Here is a 14,132-nt window from a genome sequence, read left to right as displayed (position 1 = left end):
AGAATGTTAAGGCTCTAGCACGTTGAGGGGCGCCTGGGTGGCTCAGTTGGTTAAGCGACTGCCTTCGGCTCAGGTCAAGATCCTGGAGTCCCGGAATCGAGTCCCGCATCAGGGTCCCTGCTCAGCGGGGGGTCTGCTTCTCCCTCTGACCCTCTTCCCTCTCGTGCTCTCTGTCTCTCATTCTCTCTCAAATAAATAAATAAAATCTTTAAAAAAAAAAAAAAAAGACTCTAGCACGTTGAAGATGGACAGCCAAGTTGGTGGCGCTCAGCTTCCATGTCGCGCAACCTTAAGTACATTACTTAACCTGAACCAGTTTCCTCATCTGCAAAACGCGACAAATAACACCCACTTCATAAGTTGGTATAAAGACAACATGCCTAGCACAGACAAGGCATCCAGCTTGTGTTAATGCTCTTTTCTTTGCTCTCGGCGAGGTATTAATTGCAGGAAGTGTCTCTCTCTTCGATGCAGACTAAACTAAAAGGTTGGGAGGTGTAATTTTTGTTGAGTTTACATTCAAACATTCTATCGGGGAGCTTTTAGAAGCAGTCCATTAAACTACAAACCCCATAATGCATATAAAATGACCATAAAATTTCTGTGTATGAAGCCTTTGTGGCTTGGGGGAGTGCGGAGAGCCACGGACTTTTTATTTACTGGATTTTCTCTCGTTGAGACACCTCCCCCCACATTTTCCCCTAAGCACATGCGGTTACTTTTCTTCCTCTTAGAAAGCTAACTTCACAGGTTTCAAAGTGAGCTTTCAGTTACAAAGCGAGAAAGTATCTCAATTAGAAAACTGTTAATATCATGAAATTCGTTAAAAAAAACACACACAAAACTGTGGGGTGTGTGGGCCATAATAATAACTCTCACCTCCCGTAGACTTAGCAGAAAGAAAAATGACTGGCACGATTACATCTAGTAGCCATTTTTACCCTTTGAGAATCTGAGCTTAGTTGCCACCGAGTTAGTCTCCTCTCGTCAGCTACCGGCCTCCCGTCCGAATTATTTACGTCCGACACACTCGTATTTGCATACGATGGTGGATCCACTGCTGCTGGACACCCAATTAGCCCTGCGCCTGCACGGCCAGCACTCCGCCCGCGCAGGGCCGTGTACTGCCGAGCATGTGATCTCTCTTCCGCCCAGGCCCGAGCGCGGTACCCGGCAAGTAAAGCGCGCAGCGGCCGCTCCGAGCGTCCAGCCAGGGAAGACGCCGCGCCGCGCGCCACTCTAGCTCGCGCGGCTGCGTCCCGGCTCGGCCTTCCCCTCTCATCCTCCCGGAGGCCCCACCATCCCAGGCTCCCGGGCGGCCCCGGGCGGGGGAGGGGCGGGAGAAGGGGGCTCCTCAGGGAGCGGCGGGGAATTCCCCCTTCCACCGAACGTTCCCGATTGTTCACCATCCTCACGTCAGCAGCAGGGGGTAATCCCCGACTCCAGCTGCTCCTGACGTCACTGCGCGGAGCCACCGCCCCCCACGCGCCCTTACCTCCGGGGCTTCCTCGACGCTCCGCCCCCAGACGTAGCCACGCCTCATTCCCGCCCCAGCCGCCCGACGTAGAGGGCGGAGCTTTTTCGGCCAGGGCGTGAGCGGTTGCTTGGGCCAGAAGGTTCTCTGGTGGAGGCGCTCTTCCTACTGCCCCGCCCAGTAGGTTCGTTCGCACCGCTTCTTCCACACCCTTTATCCCTCCTCTTTCTCCTCGCCCCGCCTTTCCCCTCCCTTCTCCTCAACCCCTCTAGTTCCTTCCCCGCCTCGCCACCTTCCACGATCTCGCGAGACTTGACCCAGAACATTGCGGATCGGGTCGGCGCCATTTTGGGACCGAGACTGGTTGTGGGGGAGGGAAAAGCGGCAAAAGGGGATTATTCAAAGTACCGAAAACCTCCTCCCGGGATCGAGCGCAGCGGCACCCCCAGGCCAGGGGCACCTCTGGTGTAGCAGAAGGTAACACCGTCCTCTGTGCTCCACGCTGGAGTCTGGGGGAGGAAGGAGGGTGTCCCTGTCGGCGTTGGGGTTTGAGGGGTCGGGAGCGGCGTTGGCGGCGCGAGGTGTGAGGCTGCCCTCGGACGCGGTGGGGGGGGGGGTGGCGGAGAGCAAGGAGAGAGACGGAAGGACGGCGGCGAGAGGCCCCTTTAGATATTTACTCGGCCCCGGTGGAGTGGGGGTGGCGGTTGTGGGGAGGGGGTGGATGGCTTAGGCTCGGTGGCTGGGGGATGTTTGGCGGAGGCTGAGAACGGATCCGACGCCCTCCGTGCTGGGTCTTCCTTCCTCCGGCCTCTCACACATGCCCGCCTCCTTTGGCACTACTGCTCCTCTAAGAGGGCTGACGGAGTCGAGGCCGAGTTGTGGCCTTCGGTTGTTTCTTCAGTAGCGCGCCCGCTCTTTTCCTCCTCTCCCGGGTCCGTGGTCGTAGCTGTGTATTGAGTCGAATGCTACCATGTCCCTCGGAGTCCTGTGGGGCCTGAAGGGACCTATTCTGGTTTTGGAGAGAACCACTCTTAATGGGATTTACGAGAACGGTTTGGTACCTTCCACCCCCTCAGTGTTGGGAGAAACCTGTTTTCTTAATTCAAGGAAATGGGGACCGACACCTTTATCCCACAGCTGCTCTCAGAAGCCGGGGAAGTCTCACCCTCAGGCGAATTTAAGGAATGTTCTTGCCCCATTTCTCACCTCCCTACTTTCTACCCTTAGTGGGGAAAATGTCTCTTAGACATTCTAATTTGGGGAGAGCGTCTCTTCTCTTTATATCCTTTTTTTTGTAAGTTGTATTTACTAATGCTCCTTGGCACCACACCTGCCTGTTCATTTTCTTTGGGCCCAGTGAATTGAAAATAGAGAAAATCTTTTTTATAAGGTTGTGGGCCAGTTTCATAGTTTTAATTTTTACTCGAAAAGTATAGGAAGTTTATATAATTCCCCCGTATTATATCCGCACCCCCTTCCCAGTTGAAATCATTCCTTGTCCTCCGTAACATCATCTCCCACCTTTCCCTCTTTTATTTTAAAGTCTTTTTCATCCAGTAGACTGTTTTGGGGCGCTTGCTTGGGCTTAGCCTTTTTTCAGACCCCAATAGAATTACGTAGAAGTGAATTTCTCTCCAGAAGTTGACTCTTCAAGATTGGGGTTAATTTTTAGCTCAAAATTAAAATTCAGTGTGTAATTGAAGTTTTTTTTTTTTTTTATAACTTTTACAGGTGATTGAATTACTCATATATGAAGATCATCTTCTAGGTTTTGTGTAAAAGGCCCCGGATATTTGAAGTGGCCATTTTGGGATTACAATGTTTTTGGATAATTTTGCCCCAGAAGTTTATTAAAAGTGGCAAGAATCATCTCTGAAGTGAATTTATAGTAGTGAACAATTCTACAAGCTACTAAAAGGACCCAGGCATTTCTTCAGTATTTTGGTTCAAACGGATTATATAACTGGTTAAATTATTTCAGCTGGTGGTATTTTTTTTTTTTTTGCTTCTTCCCCCCTCCCCCACCCCTCCCCTGTAGTTGTTCTTCAGCCAAAACTGTAAGATATGTTTGATTTGTGTACTGAGTAGTTTCGGCAGTTTCAAATTACTGTTTAAATATTGCTGAAGTTTCTTGGCAGTTTATTTTTACCTTTATTAAAAGTTTTAGGAATTTTTGACCTCAGCCCTTTTCATGTCACAATGGGACAGCTTTTCTAAATGAAGACATTGAAAGAAGACAGAGTTTTTTCCCTTTTATCTTTTATTTACGTGGAAATTTAAGATGTTGCAGTTTTCCAGCAGCATGGTAGTATTGAGATAGCTATGTGTCTCCCTATATGCTGATGTTTAGGAATGCTCTTCAGATGTGAAATTTTCTTTTTGTTTTTGCTTTTTGGCTCATAAATTGGATATTTCATCTGGAGTGGATAAGTACAACAGTGACAAGTACATGGAATAATAAAGAAGACTTTAAAATCTTAAATCCAAGGAACTTGGCTAATTCTGGAGATAGCCATATGAAAACTTTAAAACAGAAGTATGGGTAGCTGACTTGAAGTAACTCTATGTCAAATAGTCATAGGTTAAGTATCTTCAAAGAACTTGGATATTATTTCAGAGGATACAAAATAAAAAAACAAACTGGAAAACATAAAGATTACAGAGAAAAACCCAACACCTTCCTGTGCAGTCCTGTTGGAATTTGTAAGTATTGTATGGTGAGCAAATCACATGTTCATTTGTAAACTGTAATAAGAGTCAAGTTTATTCTATGTTGGAAGCCTTTCAGTTTCTTGGAATAATACTGCTTGGCTTCAATTTCCTGGACGTCTGAAGACTACCTACCATTAAGTAAATTGAAATGCAGAAAGAGTTAAGATTTAAGAATATTTCAGATCACACAATCCATATTTTTACATTTTTGTGCTTATGAAGTAAAGAAAATCCCTTTGGTGAGTATTCACCCTAATTTTTATGGATTCATAGATTGGTAAAAAGGTAGGAAAAAACAAATATTTTATGTGTCTTGCTAGCCAGTTACTTTCTTTAGGCTGCTTTCTAAAGGGAGTTTAGTGTTGTTACTTAGGTAGTTTAGAGTAAACTATAACATGTGACTTGGTTTTTAAACCTGATTTTCATCATAATTCATAATTCTTTTAAATAGCTTGATATATTTTCTTTTTGGAAGGTTATGCTGACTTAAGTTTATAAACAAAGCTTTTTTAAAAAGTTGGAAGTATTGCTGTAAGAGATCCTTTGACAAAGGAGAATTATGTTTTAATAGTACTTCAATTTTTCAGTATTGAATAGTACTCTTTTTAGTTACCCTTAGTTATTAGGGTTTTTCAGTGATTCCTAGGCATAGGAATGTTTGTTATTAAAAAAACCCACTAAAATTTATTTTTTAGGCACTATTAGTGAATATATTAGTGTAGCTAAAATGAGAGTTTATTTTGTTTAATTACCTTTCTTAGATAAAAGATTGTAATTTTGAACATTTTGCCAAGATGGCTTTATAACTTGTCAGTTGTTCCCTTTATTCCAAAACAGAACTTTTTTTCCTATGCTATTGATTGAATCCTTTTATCTCACTTAGAGCAGAAGAGGTAGTAGAGTCCAGAACAATGTAGGTATCCAAATAAAGCGTTTAGTTTCTGATCTAAAATTGAGATTAGAATTAAGTAATCCTCTCTGTTAAAATAGACTGAGTTATTTTTGTTTTGTCTGTCACAACTGTGTGTAGTACTTCTAATTGAGCTTTCACCTTGATTTATATTAAAAAAATGGCGAGACCATTCAACCTTTTCCCTTCAGAAGGGACTGCTCTTATATGCATTTCTCAATTTAATGGTTTTTCAAGTTACTGGTCTAGGAATATGCCTCTTAAATGTGATTAAAAAGTTGAAGTGGAAATGAATAATCTTTTCATAGAAAAGAACATTATTTATGATTATTTTCTTTTAAATTATTCCTACTGATGTTACCCAAAGCCATGTTACCAGGATAAAGATAATTCCAGAGAAAGGGTTTTTAAGAATTAACTTTAATCTTTGAATAGTCTCACATCGGTGAAGTTTGCTTACAGAAATTGTTCATGGACAGATTTACTTACTTGAATGTTTTGATAAATATTTTATTATATTCTTGGCATCAAAATAGATAGCAATAGTAATTGGAACAATTGCTGGGCTGCTTCTCCCCCTCCCCCACCTTTTTTCCTCCTGTCTACCCTACTCCATTTTTTTAATCTCCTGTGCCTAGACTGTAGGTCTAAAAATAATAATCATAGTAATTAACATTTATAGATGATTGTGTCACATATTTTGCTGTGAACTTTGCATAGTATACTTTAGCTCTTAGAATAATTCTATGAAGAAAGTGCTATTATAGTTACAGTTGTACAGGTGAGAAAATTAAGATTTTAGGAGATTGAGTCTGGGAGAAAGTAACTTGGTTAGGAACAGGGTTAGATAGAAGTTTTGACCAAATCTCCAACTCTGACTGGAGGGCTCAATACTCTTAATCACTGTGCTATACTGCTTTCTTGTGAATTGTATTTCATTAACGCCTATTTGAGCATTATCCCTGATATTTTTGTTTTTTCTTCTATATACTGCTTCTCTTCGGTTAATATTGATTACTAGTGGAACTTGGAGTTCTCTTTGGTTAATATTGATTACTAGTGGAACTTGGAGTTCTCTTTGGTTAATATTGATTACTAGTGGAACTTGGAGTTAAGCTAAAAGGTAGAAGAGAAGGTATTGTTAGTGTTGCTACTTGTAACTATCTGGTAAAACTTGAGTTAGCTAAAAATTAAAATGTACTTTCAGGTTATATTTCTATCTTATACACCCACATTCTCTTTGCACATGGGTGAAGCTAAATGCATGTTAGCTTTGTTTTACTTTTTCTCTGGTTTTGAACTGAGATCAGTCCATAGATTTTTATTATTATGTTATGTTAATCACCATACATTACATCATTAGTTTTTGATGTATTCCATAGATTTTTTTGCTTAAAGTTCCTAACACTTCAGAATGGAGGAAAGAAGGAATAGTAAGGAAATAACAGGAATGGGAAAAGAAGAAAGAAAAAAAAAATGAAATTTAGAGAGTTACAGAGTAGGTAGGAATAAGGATGGGAACCTCTAGTATGAGAGTAAAGTTAGCAAGTGAGGATAGACCCTAAACCCAGGCCAGATTATCTGTCTTCGACATAACCACCTTTTTTCTGTTGAATTTTTGATAAAAATTTTAAAATAACGATTTAGATCCAGGTAGAAAAAGGGAAATGGTTGGGAGTTAGGACATTTTCGGTTTAGCGTTTGGAAAATCTAGAAAGGGGCCTATGTGACCTTGTGTATTTGCCAAAGCTCTTTGGCCTTGGCTTTTCCAGAAAACTGATGGAAATAATTTATATGAAGGCTTTTTGTTAATTGTGAAGTGTAATATATGTGTAACGTTTTTTTCTAATTTCCAGTATTTTGAGATTCTGATAAGTACATGTCAAGTCAGTATTTGTTACAGTCTGAAGTTGTTTCTTCTGTATCTGTTAATGGCATTACCGGAAACCCGTTCATACCCTGCCCCTCCCCATTTCCAGTTTCATTTATTATCCTAGCTTGGTCCTTGATCAAGAAAGCAACGAACTAAATCTCTTTGCCTTTTAGCTCCATTCTCTTTTTCCCCATAGTTTCTCTTGTGGCCAGAAGGATAGTTCTTGGTTTCGTTAGTTCAGCAGCCCTCACTTAGGGTGGCGGATTTGGCATATTTAGGGAGAGCAGGTTGGAAAGAGATGTATTCCCTGTCCCCTTCTCCCCTTTTTTAAATGTTTTATATGTCAGGGTTTCCTAACGTCAATTTTTTTTGGCTACATAGGTGGGTGTGGGAGACAGTGGTTTGAAAATTCTCTAAAATCGATCATTTTGGGAGTGCTTATATATTTTTCTGGGGAGCAGGTCCATTACTTTGAACAGGAGACTCAAGAAAAACAAAATGTTAGAATTACTGATAAACCTTTTGTGGTGGATGTTTTTCAGTTTTACCTGCTTTGCTTTTCCCCTTTTTTGTTAGCTGCCACACCCAGCAGAATAGTTCACAGGCTTTTGGTCTATATCCTTTCAAGTAATTGCTAGTTTCTGCGTCTTTTTATACAAGGTATCCCACTCATTTTCTTGTTCTTGAGTCATCTTTCTGTTCACAGCTTGGTGAGTGCAGTGTTTTGGTGTTTCATTTTCTGCCCTTTAATTCAGTTTATTCAGATTATATTTTTTTGAAACCTTTTTAAAAAGTTTTTTCTGTACTTATTTTTAGCAAGAAAAAGTTTAAAAATTGTTAAATATGTTGTGTTTCCTTTGAAACTCAACTTGCAAATACACTTTAAGAATTTCTTAAACTGAGGGGCTCCTGAATGGCTCAGTCGGTGTGTCTGACTCTTAATTGCTCCTCCGGTCTTTTTTTTTAAGGAGCGAGTGAGAAGAGGGGAGAGGAAAGGGCAGAGGGAGAGAGAGACTTTAAAGTAGGCTCCACACTGGGCTCCATCTCACAACCCTCCTGAGATCATAACCTGAGGCAAAATGAAGAGTCCGATGCTTAACTGAATGAGGCACTCAGGAACCCCTCAGCTCAGGTCTTGATCTCAGGGTGGTGAGTTCAAGCCCTGTGTTGGGCTCCATGCTGGGCCTGGAGCCTACTTTAAAAAAAAAAAAACTCTTAAACTGGAAAAAAAAATTCTTAAACTGAAAAATTGTCTTTGCCTTTATGTTTGCATACTAGTTAAATTAGTTTGCTTTTCAATGAGTATAAATACAGTGAGTTAAAAAAAAAATAATAGTTACTATCTCACGTGATAACCTGTGGGTGGGAAGTTTGGCAGCCGTTACCTGCGTGGTTCTGGCTCCCTCTAGGTCTTTAATATAAAGTCTCAGATACAGTTACCAGGGCTACAGATATTTGAAGGCTTGACTGGGGCTGGAGGATCTTTTTTCCAAGATGGTGTACTCATTGGCCTGGCAGCAGTTGATGCTGGCTGTTGTCTGGAGGATTCAGTTCCTAACCACCTGTGGATCTCCAACTCCTTGGGGTTTTTTTGTTTGTTTGTTTTGTTTTGTTTTGTTTTTAGTAATCTGTACACTCAACTTGGGGCTCGAACTCACAACCCCAAGGAAAAGAGTTGCATCCACTAGGTCAGCCAGGCACCCCTCCTTGAGTTTCTTTAAAATGTGGCAGCTGTAGCTCCTGGAGCAAGTGATCTCAGAGATAGGTAGAAGCCAGGGTATCTTTTATGACCTATTCCAGAAGTCATTTCTGCCACATTCTTTTTGTTCCAAGCAAGTCATTAAGTCTAGCCTGAAACCAAGGAGTGTAGTTAGGTTTCATCTTTTCTCAAAAGAATTTGTGGACATACTCACAAAAACCACAGTAGGAGGTAATCTTTCCCAACCAGTAGTTGTCAGCATAATTGGAATTAGCCAGTCTTCACTCCACAATTAGTAGGTTGGGCTGTTACAACTTTAGAGAAGAAAGTATATTCTAAATTTGTATAAATTCAGGAGATTTAAATCTTTCTACATTTATAGCTATAGGCTGAGCTTTGGAGGTAAGGTTTTTTTTTTTCCCCCTTTCATACTAATCTTGAAATCATCGTAATGAGGGAAAGTTTTTTTTTTTTATCATGGCAAAAAAAAAAAAAATAGCCATTTTTGAGTGTATATTTAAGTGGCATTGAGTACATTCACATTGTTGTGCATTCATCACCACCTTCCATCTCCAGAACTTTTTTCATCTCTCCAAACTGAAACTGTGTACCCATTAAACATTAACTTTGCATTTCCCCCCTCCCTAGCCCTGGCAGTCACCATTCTACTTTTGTATTTCTATGAATTAGACTATTGTAGGTACTTACTATAAGTGGAATTGTGCAGTATTTGTTGTTTTGTAACTGGTTTATTTCACCTTGCATAATGTCCTCGAGGTTCATCCATGTTATAGCATGTGGTAGAATCAATTTCCTTCCTAAGCAAAAGAATAATCCATTGTGTGTATGTGTCACATTTTGATTATCCATTTATCTGTAAATTGACATTTTGGTTATTTCTACCTTTCTGAGATCATGAATAATGCTGCTGTGAACATGGGTGCACAAATATTTGTTTGAATCCCTGCCTTTTTTTTTTTTTTTTTAATTCCTGCTTTTTATTCTTTTGGGTATATACCAGAAGTGGACTTGCTGGTTCATATGGTAATTCTATTTTTAATTCCTTGAGGAACCACCATACTGTTAGCTATCAAGGCTGCACTATTTTTTATTCCTACCAGCAGTGCACATGGGTTCCACTTTCTCCATATTCTTTCTAACATTGTTTTCGATGTTTTTGATAATAGCCATCCTAGTGGTTGTGAAGTAGTATCTCATTGTGGTTTTGATTTGCATTTCTCTAATGATTACTTAGGTCTTCTCATTTGCTTATTGGCCATTTTATCTTTTTGAAGAAAAGTATATTCAAGTCCTCCACCCAGTTTTAAATTTGAGTTGTAGGAGTTCTTGATATATTCTGGAAATCAACACCTGTCACGATGACTAGATTTTGATAACTACTATTTATCAATGCTTACCACGTTGCAGGCTGTATTAAGCCTTTTAAGTGAATTAACTAATCCTCATGGTTCTTGTGGGTGGGAATGCCTTATTCTTATTTCACAAATGAGAAGACGAAAGCACAGAGATTTAAGTCACGAAGGTCACACAATCAGTAAGTGATACTTCTGAACCTACACATTCTGTATATCCAGAGCCTAGACTTCACCTATGATGGCTCATAGTTCAAGTTTTTAAGGTGAGAATATGAGGAAGGTAAAAATACTACTCTTGTTTCAGGATTGAGAAGATAACTTATTTTATTCTTAGCCAGCTACAAAATTTTCTTTTCCTTAGTGAGGTAAGTTGTGACTTTTATAATATACTGTTAACATGGGTTTATTCTCATTCGGGAATATTTTCCTTTTGGATCACTTCGTAACCAGTGTTTACAGTATTTTAGATTAGAAATTGCTTTTCCCAGTTGCCATGTGAAGTAAGTGCTATTTCCATTTAATGAGTTAAGAAACTTTGAGATTAATTTACCTAAGGTCATCAGTAAGTGACAGTAGGGATTTGAATTTTGCTTATCTGTACTCTGTTATAGTTAATTTTCTTAGTGTTCTAAGTAGATCTTATTCTGGAGTAGGACTGTCCAATAGAACTTTGTGAAATGAGGGAAGCATTCTATGTCTGCGCTGTTCAGTATGGTAATTGCTAGAAATATGTCCTTATTTGAAGTGTGGCTAGTGCAGATGAGGAACTGAATTTTAAGTTAAATTTTAATGTAAATTTAAACAACAGCATGTAGCTCCTAGCTGCCGTATTGGACAGCACGGTTCTAGAGACAGTGGTACAGAATCCAATCAGATCCATAGAACTTTCATAACAAGTACTTTTTAAAGTCCCCTTTATTAACCTGAAATAAAATTTTATGCACATAAGATCATATTAATATGCTCCTAAAGTGAAGAGGATGGTTATAATAATGAATTTTAATATGTAGTAGCACAGATGTGACAGTTCTAGAAGACTGATTTTTCCAAAACATTCTCACAGATTTCCAAAACACTCTATTTGGCCTTCTTAAAAGAAACAAGCGACTAATGTTCTTAAGTACTCTTGTCCTTTTAGGAAGAAAAGTCCCTCAGGTGGATTAATAATATATTGATTAGAGTATGTTTCGTTTATCTTTCTAATATTTACTGCCATTTCAGTTGAATGGGCAGTTAGCCAACATTAAAGCTATTATACAGTGTAGTGACGGTATTTGGTATTTGTAGAAATGACCAAAAGGAAAGTAATTATCAGTTTTCCTCTACTACAAATTGAAGGTAAAAATCAGTATTCAGTTTGGATTGGTGGACTTGGTCCTGAAGGTAGAGGGAAAATTGTGGGATTACTTTATAATTCCTCAGAGTAGAGAATATAAATTTAGGGTCAAAGTAATACAGGGAAACACTATTATCTGTATGTTTTTATAATAATAAATAACATTTTGGGAGTTGGTTTTTATGAAAGAATGTGTCCCTATTCATTTTTTTTAATGAAATGTGAACCCATTTTTAAACTAGGTGTATTGAGGTATAATTTACATACATAAATTCACTCTTTTAAGTGTACAGTTTGAAGATTTTTTTTTTTACAAATCAGTCGTGTAATCCCATCACCTGAGAATGTAGAACATGTACATCACCCAGAGAGTTACGTTATTGTCCTTTACAGACCGTCATCTTCCCTCACCCCTATGCTCTGGAAACCACCAGTCTGTTTTTCTTGTCTTTTGTATTGTGTATTGTTTTCCAGAATTTTATAAAGAGGGAACCAAACACTGTACACTTCTGACTTCTTTCATGCATGTTATTGCATGTATTACAACCCAATATTTCTTATGGCTAAGTGGTGTTCTCTTGTTTGGATACACAACAAATGTTTATCCATTCTCTGGTTACTAGACATTTGGGTTGTTTCCAGTGTTTGGCTATTGTGAGTAGAGTTTGTATGAACATTTGTACACTGGATTTGGTGAGGAGAAGGGTTCTTATTTCTCTTGGGAAAATTACCCAGCAATGTGATTGCAGGGTCATATAAATTTTGTGTATTTGACTCTGCTAAAAACTTGCCAGTGTCTTACAGAGTGCTGAACCATTTGCATTTGCACCAGCAATATAGGTTACATAGTTCTGCATTCTTGCCAGTATTTGATGTCAGTCTTTCAGTTTTATCTGTGGAGTGGGTGTATAGTTTGAATTTGCATTGTGGTTTTAATTTGTATTTCCCTAATAATGTTTTTTGGTGGTGTCCAGATCTTTTGCCCATTTAAAAAAGATGAGATTGTCTTGTTGAATTTTAAGGATTATTTATGTATTTTGGATACATGTATATGAGATACATGTTTTGCACATAATTTCTCTTAGTCTGTGTTTTGCCATCATTTTTTTTTTTTTTTAAGATTTTATTTAAGAGAGAGAGAGCTCACACTAGCACGGGGAAGGTCAGAGGGAGAGGGAGCAGCAGACTTCCTGCTGAGCAGGGAGTCCTGCGGGACTGGATCCCAGGACCCTGGGATCATGCCCTGAGCAGAAGGCAGCCGCTTAACCGACTGAGCCACCCAGGCGCCCCGCCATCATTTTCTTAATAGTGTGTTTTGAAGAACAGGTATTCTAAATTTTGAAGTAAGATTGGTTTGTGTTTTTTTGTGTCGTAAGAAATCTTTCCCTAACCCAAGGTCACAGGATTTTCTCCTTTCCAATAGAAATTTTGTAGTTTAGCTTATACTTTGGGTCTTTGATGCATTTTGAATGATTTTTTTTTTGGCGTGTGGTGTGAGCAAAGGGTTGAGGTGCTATTTTTCTTTCTTTTTTTTTAAAATATTGTAGACGACGTCCAGTTGTCCCCGTATCATTTGTTGAGAAGGCTTTGTTACCCCTTGAATCACTTTGAAATACCTCTGTTGAAAATCAGTTTCCTGTATGTGTGGAACTACTGGTGTACTTACTATTGCTGTATATGTTAAGTCCGTAGTTGATAAATACGGATGCTAGCATTTGAATTTTTCTGCTTTATTTTAAAATCCTGATGACATCTTTTTAAAAATCTTCTATAGGAAATGTGGACTAAAAGAAATTGTTTTTATGGGCCTGTGAAGTAAGACCTGTTGCAAAATAATGCCATCTTGAATTGATGGAGCAATCTTTGTGTGGCTTGAAGTGTTAGGTATTATCTAATTTATACTTGAACATACTTTGAAATAAATGATAATATTTCTATGTTGGAAATGAGAAAGGAGGATGCAAACTATCAACTGACTTTAAAACATTGATTCACCAGAGGTTCTGGGATTTCTTGAGTGTTAGTTTGCTAGAGAAGATGTTCATTGCCTCAGTAGATGTTTCAGTGCCTACTGTATGCCTGCTGTTTCATTTGTGCTGAGCATTTAATAGCAAATGAGGCAAAAATGTAAGATTCCTGAACTCTACTTGGTCTGCTCTTTTCTCTGAATGCAGAGTAAATAGAGTCCTTAAACTTGAATTGTGGTTTCATCCCTTTTAGTAAATAATGGCCTTTTGATGATGGCCAGGGCAGCCTTTATAAGACTCTTATTTCCTGCCCTAATAAAACTGGTTCTTTTCCTGCTTCACAAGGTTATCATTAGACTCAAGTGAAATAATGAGTGCTGAATGCTTTGAAATTGTAAAATGATACAGACTTTTTATTTAGCAGTATTGTTATGGCTGCATCACATAGATAGTAATGGTTGAGGGCCATTATGATCGACCAGGAAGGAGAAGACTGGATTGGGAGCATAGGTAAATGTAAATTGAAAGCACAGAACTAAACAGAAACCAGGTATATTTATTATTTTTTAAAAGGTTTTTTTATTTGAGAGCGAGAGCAAGAGAGAATGAAGGGGGGTGGGAAGGGCAGAGGGAGAAGCAGACTCCCCTGCTGAGCAGGGAGCCCGTGGGGCTCAGTCCCAGGACCCTGGGATCGTGACCTGAGCCGAAGGCAGATGGTTAACCAACTGAGCCACCCAGGCACCCCAGACTAGGTATATTTAGATTGCATTTTATAACATGTTTAA

At 39.3% G+C, this 14,132-nt stretch overlaps 1 protein-coding gene across 2 annotated transcripts in view; it reads left to right on the top strand.

Annotated features, from left to right (window-relative positions):
* The first annotated feature begins 1,751 nt into the window (after positions 1 to 1,751).
* Positions 1,752 to 14,132, top strand: part of GPBP1 (GC-rich promoter binding protein 1) — a 69,943-nt gene continuing 57,562 nt past the window's right edge. The window contains exons 1-2 of one of the 2 annotated variants that reach the window (XM_036065667.2): positions 1,752 to 1,951; positions 3,206 to 4,177. The gene's annotated coding sequence lies outside the window, so the exon portion shown is untranslated. The remainder of the gene's footprint in view (positions 1,952 to 3,205; positions 4,178 to 14,132) is intronic. The other variant, XM_036065668.2, reaches the window with a different exon arrangement.

This window comes from Halichoerus grypus, chromosome 2 (assembly GCF_964656455.1).
Source record: "Halichoerus grypus chromosome 2, mHalGry1.hap1.1, whole genome shotgun sequence".
In the NCBI taxonomy this organism is placed as follows: Eukaryota; Metazoa; Chordata; class Mammalia; order Carnivora; family Phocidae; genus Halichoerus; species Halichoerus grypus.
The sequence above is the reverse complement of the archived record's forward strand: the minus strand, read 5'-3'. Positions and strand labels throughout refer to the sequence as shown.